Source organism: Macrosteles quadrilineatus, unplaced genomic scaffold (genome assembly GCF_028750875.1).
Source record: "Macrosteles quadrilineatus isolate MER2022 unplaced genomic scaffold, UCM_ALF_1.0 Scaffold_8__2_contigs__length_117827958, whole genome shotgun sequence".
NCBI lineage: Eukaryota > Metazoa > Arthropoda > Insecta > Hemiptera > Cicadellidae > Macrosteles > Macrosteles quadrilineatus.
In genome coordinates, this window is record NW_026542601.1 from 18454730 (window position 1) to 18464148 (window position 9419).

Here is a 9419-nt window from a genome sequence, read left to right on the forward strand (position 1 = left end):
ATCATATTAACTAAAAAATGCACGTCAATGTTAAAACAGGTTGAAAAAACAATTTTATGGTGAAAACCAAACTATTTCCTAAGGTTTTGAAGGTATCTTTCAAAAGTTTATTCCAATATGCGACTCATGTTATTAAAATATATTTAGTTTTTTTTTTGACACTAAAAGCAGCTTTATCTGATCTGAAAAAAAACAAAAAAAAACAAAAAACAATCCAAACGTTATATCTACAACTTTAACCGCGTGCCATTACAATAACCGGTGAAAGCGTTTATACCCTAGATATTGAGCGAAATATTTTCTACACTGATTTTATTTACAGTTATGATAGCAAGGTTACGTTGATATCATATTTTCATATCTTTAGAACTTATAATTTTATTAGTTATTAATTAGCATCCCAAAAAAAGTTAGTAAAAACAACAGCTTGTTTGATTACACGCCTAACCTAGGCTAAACATAGTTAAATAGGCCAGCCATTTTTTTCAAATTCTATTTTATATTTTAAACAATTTGTCGATTGGAACAAATGCATTAAAATTAACAAAACTTTTACAGTTAATTACAAAATAATAATGTTAAATTATAAATATAATTCGCGTTAAAAGATTTACCCAATTTAAATACAAAATATTCATCTTAAAATCAGTCACCATTATATTTGATAAAGAAACAAAATGTACGTTTATTGAAGTTCCATTTCCCAGAAAAAAACGCTATATAAATTGATCACATGGTTACCTGTAATGCATCTGTGATGTCTCATTAATCCCGAACCAGTTTTTCGGTAATTAACAATTACATTTATGCTAGTTTATCCGGTTAATTTCCTTCCAATCATTTAGTGTTTACTTTTACCTCTTTCCAGAAACAGTTTAAAACATTGAATGTTTAATTGATGTGGTTATTTTAGTCATGCTGATTTCAAATATTTAAATTCCTTCATTTTTTGTGTTTATAGTGGTTTTAACACATTACTCTGGTGACATTGTGATCAAATTAATTAATTATATTTAAGTGAAGAAATATAACATAAACATTTATAGACTCAGTTTATCAGAAAATACCTGGTAAATGCTAATGAATTTTAACATAGCTTCGTAACTAAACTGCCGTATAAACTAGATCTCTTTTTTACATAATTATAGTAGCTGCCCTACCAAGTAATAGATAAAAGATTACATAGAAACTATTAAGGACCAGAACAAAATCTCGAAAACATAAATGCTTATGATTTAACCGTCAGTGGATTATTATGAAATAAAAAAACCTTGATACCTTTACGCTTGCTACATATTTATTACTGGTCTGCCTGTACGAGTGGGTTCTCTATAGCTTTAAATTGAAATTCCCAAATCATTTCCTGCAGTCAATCCCTACTGTGCTAACGATTACGTCGACGATTACAATCAATGTAGCAAGAATACTCTCACACAACTTTATTTACTCTACGTGCTTTGCAATAAAACTGTATATGGGTTAAGGTTTCAATGGCAGTCAATTAATATCATAACAATTGAAAACCCAAAGTTCCCAATAGTATTAGTGTCAGTTGTGCAAAAGTGTATAATGTACCTTCACTATAAACGGTGCCATTGTTCATTTTTATCCTTTTTAATAAGAGTCACAAATAAATTGGAGACATTATGAAAAAAAAAATAATTTGAATAAGCTTGAGCACAAAGTTTTGTATCCTGGACCTTTAAGGCATAAAACAAACGTCAATTTTGTAAAAACTTCTATGAATACACAGTAGAATAAAAACAAACATGTTTTACGTATTATAATGTGTGACTGAACACATTGCAAAGTTAACTTACAAGTAAAAATAATAATAAATAAATGGAATTTATCGATGTTTTGTACTTTTTAGATAAACTTATAAGGTCTTTTTTACGAAGAACAGCCAATGTTTTAGGTCCTAAATGAAACATACTGTGATTTGTTAAAAAGCCAAGAACATTAAAGCACTTTGTATTTCATAATGTTTAAGGGAAATATTTTTTTACGAAACACGTTTTGGTGTCCCTGGAGACACGCAGGCTAACCCACCACGAGGATTCATTGCGGGAAAATAAAAGAGATTTTCCTAAACATCTCTAAACAAGATGAATCTCTCCTTTGAGGAGTTGTGCATTAACTAAGTATAAGCAAGTTTTTCGTTGTTAATCGTCGTGGTGTTAGCTCTTGTAACACTGCAAAAGGCTTGTTATTACTTTTCTTTTAATTATTTTAAAACATCTAACGCTCTAATGTTGTAAACATGCCACATTAGTTTTGGATTATGTGTTGTAATAACATGTATGATTGATATTATTTATCAAATAATACCAACAGAGCTATAAGGTAATACAACTTTAGCATAGTCTTTGACACTATTCCCTAAACATACTTTCAAGTACACAGTTAGTTTTCTTTTAATTTTTATAAATCCTAAGCTATTAAAACTTGTCGTCTTTATTTTCCAATAGTCTTTTAATTTCTTGCTCACCTTATTTAATTTAGTTGGGCTCATACAACGGTATTGTTAACATAAGAAATCATATTTAATAATTAGTATCCCTCAACACAAAGTATTTAAAAATAATCTTATTTCCAAAAGTTAGGGTTGATGTAATAGATACAGTAACAGGCCTCATACATAAAAATATCAATTCTGGTAGTTTAAATTACCTCTAGATTTTGCCAAATAAATTGAGTTGATTCATTGGAGTTAAAACAACGATTTACCACGATGTTATCTTGTTGACACAATCAATCAAGTCCGAGTGAATTGCTTGTCAATCCAGTGCGACATTTCCACGCCAGATTGCTAAATGTGTCAAGGTTGACTCTCTTTACATCCATTACGAGCAAAGCACTAGTTAAAGTAATGAAAAATGTAGGCTTTATTCCGCACAAAATATAATGGGTTTTATGAATTAAAAACATCATTTAGATGTAAATAAGTTTATTTTAAATAAATAGCCTAATTCACTTAACATAGTATACATTATAGAATATTTACAGGGTGCCTTACATAAATTGTCTCAAATTAATTACGAAAAAACTGCTTAACGAACAAGGATGAAATGAAATTACTTCCCGCTAAATTAGCCCCAAGAAATAACGTTATCATATTTTTTCATATGAATATACTCAGTGTGAAATCATGGAATTTCAAATATAAACATATGTCATGTTGTACATAATTTTAAAGGTAAAACTTTTGGTGTTAATTAATTTTCAATTTATTTTCTTTTTCCGTTTCAAAATGGCGGCACTTTTTTGGGAAAAAATCATATGTTTTCAATAATCTGTGTTTCCAATACCAATACAATAATGACTTCTCGGGTTGAATTTTCATTAATAAATAAATAATACATATAAAGAAATAAAAGCCTGGAGGTATAATGGATTTGTACCTACGTACTAAGTTTGATCAAAATCGGATGACAGTTGTGGTCTGCGGCTCTCTACACATCCACACCTACACAGACATTATTTCGAAAACCACTTCTTTGGGTTCAAGGGGACCCAAAACGTATATACATATATATATATATCCACTCAAAACTCAAAATAGAAAATTTTTACGAAATCAACACTTTCTCCATATACTATGAATAAGGGGGTATGTAAACACACAATATCCAATACTAATCCTTACCCAGCAGCCTTTATTATATCCCCTTATTTTACCTCTTTAATAAACTTTTTCAATTTGTAACACAAATAAAAGTATTAAGATGTAAAAGTCAAGTCGTGCTTTATTCAGCAGAAAATATAAATAATTCCTTGAATACGACACAAATGAGAAATGATCATAACCGTGTACAAATTATAAAATTTATAATTCCTATAAAATATAATCAGGATTCTTTTACAAGTTACAGAAGATTAAATAAGATATGTTTTACTCAATTTGTTTCAGTAAAAAAATATCATCGCTTCAAAATAATTTCGTCAATCTCTGCTTGTTTGATACACGTTCGTTATCATACTTCCACCGAACGCAGTTTGTTCGCTTGTGATGTGTTATCAACTGTAATGCCAGTCCATCAAGTTAATGTTTGTTATGTCAAGTGGAAAATGTTGTTTCATGTATCGTAAACAATTTCGGTGTAATTACTTGTTAAAAATACTTACAATGCGTACAATACATTTAGTAACATTTATATTTACTGAAATTAATAATATAAGTATGCTGCATTAATGGTGAAAGTTTTTTTTCTTATAAACGTAAAAAAATAAGTGCAACTATATATGTTTACCTTTTCAAAAAGTAACTACTTTAAAATACAGAAAATTGCAATGAACTAATTCTTGATAAATAATCTTACTAAAAGACGTTGACGTGATCACTTTTTTTATTAGATTAAGTCCCTAAGACAAAACAATATGTAGTAGGGTTCGAGAAAGAAGTAAAATGTGAATGAAAATGTACTTGGGTGTGATAAGCAATACAATCAGAAAGTATGTTATTAAACTGTTTTTTTTTTTTACAGAGTCCTTGTTTGTAAACTTTGCAGAACTTTTCCAATCCAAGTTTAATGTTTATGAGTCGTATCATAGCAAGGGTGGTTGGGTAACAGTAATGTGAAGATATCCACCACTATACGATAATAAACTTTTACTCTGTTTAAACGTGTTTCTGTTTCTTGTACCTATATAAGGATACTTTCAGTTAACAAACATTTCAGTACTGTAAGGTTTTAATTCAAATAATGCTTAAAAGTCCTTAATCAGTGGGTTAATAAAGCACTGTCTTTGTATTTGAAAACATTGTTTAATACAAGGGCAGAGGACAGGTAAGTAAATGTAATGTATCAATTACCGCATACAGGAAATATGACAAAAACGTTTTTCACGTTTTTTGTGAAGGTTCTTCTGGGACATAGGTTGATAAGACGTAAATGAGACTACATAGTAGGGAATAATCATCTGTATTTTCTATTTGTCATTTTATGATTGTTCTACACAAATTAATAGTCTCATTATTTTTTTAGTGCTTCTTAAATATACGTTTACCAAGAATATTTGAAATTTATCAAATAAATTCCGTTCGGTTGCTCGGATGAGAAGTGTTCTGTAAACATCATCGGTTCAATGTTTTACTAGAATGTTGTATCAACCCGATTGTAAAATGTTTCATCAATAATTTTCTTAGCTATTCTCTTATTGGCTTATGTGGATATTTAGCAAAACATTTAGAAGGCTTTTAATTAGAATTAATTTTAAACCTCTGTGAAATTTAAAGTTATCAAACAAATCCAATCCTTGAACCACTGACCATGTTGTAATGAGAGTACGATGGTGAGTTTAATTGATGAAAAACACCATCAAGAGCGAGTAAGTGTTGACACTTCTTCTTATTGGCGTGGTGAGCTTTTACCATACCATGAAGTATAAAAAAATGTTGACTAAAGTAAACACGTGTAGACTAATATGAACAGTAGCTGTTATGTCATTTATAGTGAACTAAGTAAGATATTTATAGTAATGATTCGTTTTGAAAATATTGAATGGTGCTGTCTTAATATTAAATTATAGAAATAATTCCTAAGGTTAGTTTGTAATCACCGTTATTTAGGGACTAGAATCTGGTATGGAATTTTATAGGTAATAGCCTCGTCGTATTAATGAAAAGAGCATAATACGTGTGGAAAATATATACACTGAAAATGTATAGTGAAGAAATTAAAAACATAGATTATAATGATTACATTATAAACAAACTAAACATATTAAGCGTTTATTACTATAATAATTTTTATGCGAACAATCATTCAATATTTTTGAAAAAGTAGGACAAGCTGGTTTTAAAAAAAATTGATAAATATAGAACACCTAAATTGAAATAGAGCAATGGTGTGTGTGTGTTGCAAGAACTAAAACTGTAAAATACATGTGGGTTATTTGCACGGCTAAATTGCTAGTAGGGACATTTCTTGAGTGCCAATAATATCGTTCTATATTATTTCTAAAGGCAGTTGAACCATGAATTTTAAACTCATAAGGGACTAGGTATTTTGACTTCATTCTAATAATTTGAGAAAGGGCAATTTAAAAATCATGCTAATTACATAAATACCCAGTTAAGACAGTTTTTTAATACGGATCAAATAGTGTAGACGACAACAGTATCCAAATAAAACCATGACAATTTATAATATTTCTTTCCTGAAACTAAAACTAGACTTCTAAATTTAGCTACTCACTAAAATCATTTGAGTAAAATCCCGCATTTAAAGATTATTTTTTCACGTGAAACACTATAAATTTAATAAGTGCTGGTGACAAACAGTTATAAACTGTATAATGTACCGTGAAAGTTTTTGGAAAGTACGAAAGGTATAAAGTATGCAAATCATAAAGGTGAAACGTCAAGAGTCTCGGAAACAAATTGATATCGTGTTTACTTGTTGACTCTGCTACTGGTGACGACAGCCATTTCTGCTATGGTTGTCTTTAGTTTTCATCAACTCACATACTAAGCCTCTTTTACAAGTTAAGGCCGTAAAAAGCATGTATACAACTTATTGTTACACTTAATCTTAATCTTAATGATCTTAATGATCTTATAAAAGTTTTAATTATTTTTTCTTATTTGCCCAATAATATACGGATACAGATTTATAAACAAGCGCCAGTTTAGTCAGTAGAAAATGATAAAATGAAGAATAAATATGGTGAATGAGCAAGTTTCAAACAATGTATCAATGTTTTAAAATCTAGTATTAATATCATCATTTTATCATGTACGCCTCAGGTTAAATGCCAGAAATAGTGCTACACTTACGCATGCAAAACTCTCTGAAATAACTGGATTCTACGATAAACTTATAGCTTGTACTTTTAATAATATTTTTACTATCCATATATGTCTTGATTTTAAAAGTCATACATTGTAATAATCTGCAGCTTACTAAAAACAGATCAAGGTAAAAACATATAAAAAGCAATTTATTGTCACCATTTTAATCATTGGTCAAATGTAAATCTTAAGGGTTAGATATACATATATATAAGGGTTAGCTTGTACTTTTAATAATATTTTTTCAATCAATATAATGTCTTGATTTTAAAAGTCATACATTGTAATAATCTGCAGCTCACTGAAAACAGATCAAGGTAAAAACTTATAATATCCACTTACGATAAAGTGCACCATTTTAATCATTGGGTACATCTCAATCATTAGGGTGAGATATATAGCTCATAATTTTCCCGCTGAGGATTTCCAATGTTTTAATCCTCGAAAGCTTTTCCTTTTCTAGTATCAGTTTTCAATACTGATTAAATTCCCCTCCAATGTTGTTGTTGTACGACAGTCCAAATCTATCATACACTTTTAGTTATTTAAAATCTTTCCCTTAAATCTGTTTCACAAAATACTGAGTTAATATAAAAACTGCGTTTGGACAGAGCATTTTTCGTATAGGTTTTTTTTGTAATAGACAGATATAATGCTTCTCTTGACCGAATTTAAAAAGCACAAACATCAAAATTACTCCCAGTTAGATCATGTATATGTTGAACGTGAAGTATGTGTTTGACATTTGCATCTAGATTTTAAGGCTGATTGTTACACTCAAAGGTTTCCATTTGATCCAAGGATAGTGAAGTATTCAAACTCCAAAAGAATCTCTTATTCACGAGGAGCTATAAAAACTGTTTCTTGGGATTGTTCGTGCATTTCTACCGGCTTTTAAATGGGTAAAACTTAAGTTGCCTCTTGAGAGTTGTAAGGGTTTTATTTACATTTTGTCTCGTTTTATTTTTTATATAGTGAAGTATTATCATTCACTCACCGAAGAGCTACAACAGAACATTTTTGACAAATTCATATACAATTCCGATTATGCTTACGGGTTGGTTTTTGAATGACAAAATCATGACTTTCCTTCATATCTTAGGTTGTAAATAATAAAAAAAAAACTATGTTTGTTCTATTTTATTTGACTGATTTCATGCATGCTACCAACTCAATTACGTGTGTCTCAACTCCTAATTAATTTCTATAAATTTCGATATTTTCTATTTTCTAATATCAGTAATCTTTAAACCTACTCACATACTTATATTTTTCATTATTAAAATATATTTTCAGTTTTTTTTATTATTAGGCAAATTGCATTCTTACTTTATAATAGGTTTATGTAAAACTCGTAACTTTAAACCATGTTTTAACAAGCTTTTTATTTATTTCTAATACTAGCATTAAAAACTATATTTTAATTTATTATACATGTTAAGTAATAATGTTGTCATTATTTATGTAAGAAAGTAATATAATACATTTGCTAAGTAATGTTTATGGACGGTTGAATCAACAGATTGGGCGAGGCAGTAAATATATTCTGTGTCGTATCTTTTACACGAACTCTTTTATCACGTTCCCGATGTTGTTTCTTTACACGTTTTGACCATTCTTAACATTATCGTACTCTTTATAAATCTACATGATATATTATGTGTTACAGTATATTTTTTTTGTGGCAATACAAAATAGTGTGTGATTAATTTATGAATAGGAATTTAGATTTAGGGAACATTTAATCCGCTATTTGGTGATAGTATAAATTATACCATTTTACGGGAGTTTAATGGTTTTGTTAAATTACCCTACTCGACTGAATTTACAGTGAGCCAACCTATTTGTTTACTCCATAGGAACCGAAAAATCACATGTGGTATTGATAGGTGACATTCAGATAAGACTGACAGTCATCCGATAACATTATACTGATCATGTAGTATACATCAGGAACACAGTCGCTATTCATCTACATCACTTCTGATAGTCACAATCACATCAGCAGACTACTAACACTTAGCTGAACTGTATATCAACGTCACTGTGTTTCAATTTGTTCAGTTAAATTAGTTCCTTTAAGTTTACTACCACGTGTCTAGGAAATCAATTCCTAATGAGGTTTCTATATTTTTTACTAGGACTCTGTCCACATATGTCTGCAGATAGCATAGAATAATATTGAAAAGGTAGTATAAGTTGTTTGTATAATAAAAGAAGAACCTATAAACAAAACAGAATATACATTGAAATGCGTTTCAAACGATACTCAATCACAGCGATTTACAGTTTGTCGAGACATGCTCCTTTCTCGCGCCAAATCTACACTGACGCACTTTACACCTCATGGGCGAATCGTAGCACCTAATTTACATGAAATGCGATATCTCAAGATAACAGATATATAATGAATCGGTACATTAACAAGATGGACAATAAACTGGATTTCGTGAAGAGACAGATACCCCTCCCGATATTCTATAAAATTATATTTAAAAACTGTGTCGCACGAGACAAGTGCCCCGTAAGACTTGATACGTGAAATTAATCTGAAGGCGGGCGTAATAACATTGGATGTGTTAACGACGTGCTAGACAAGTGCCTCACGTGGATTAACACGTTA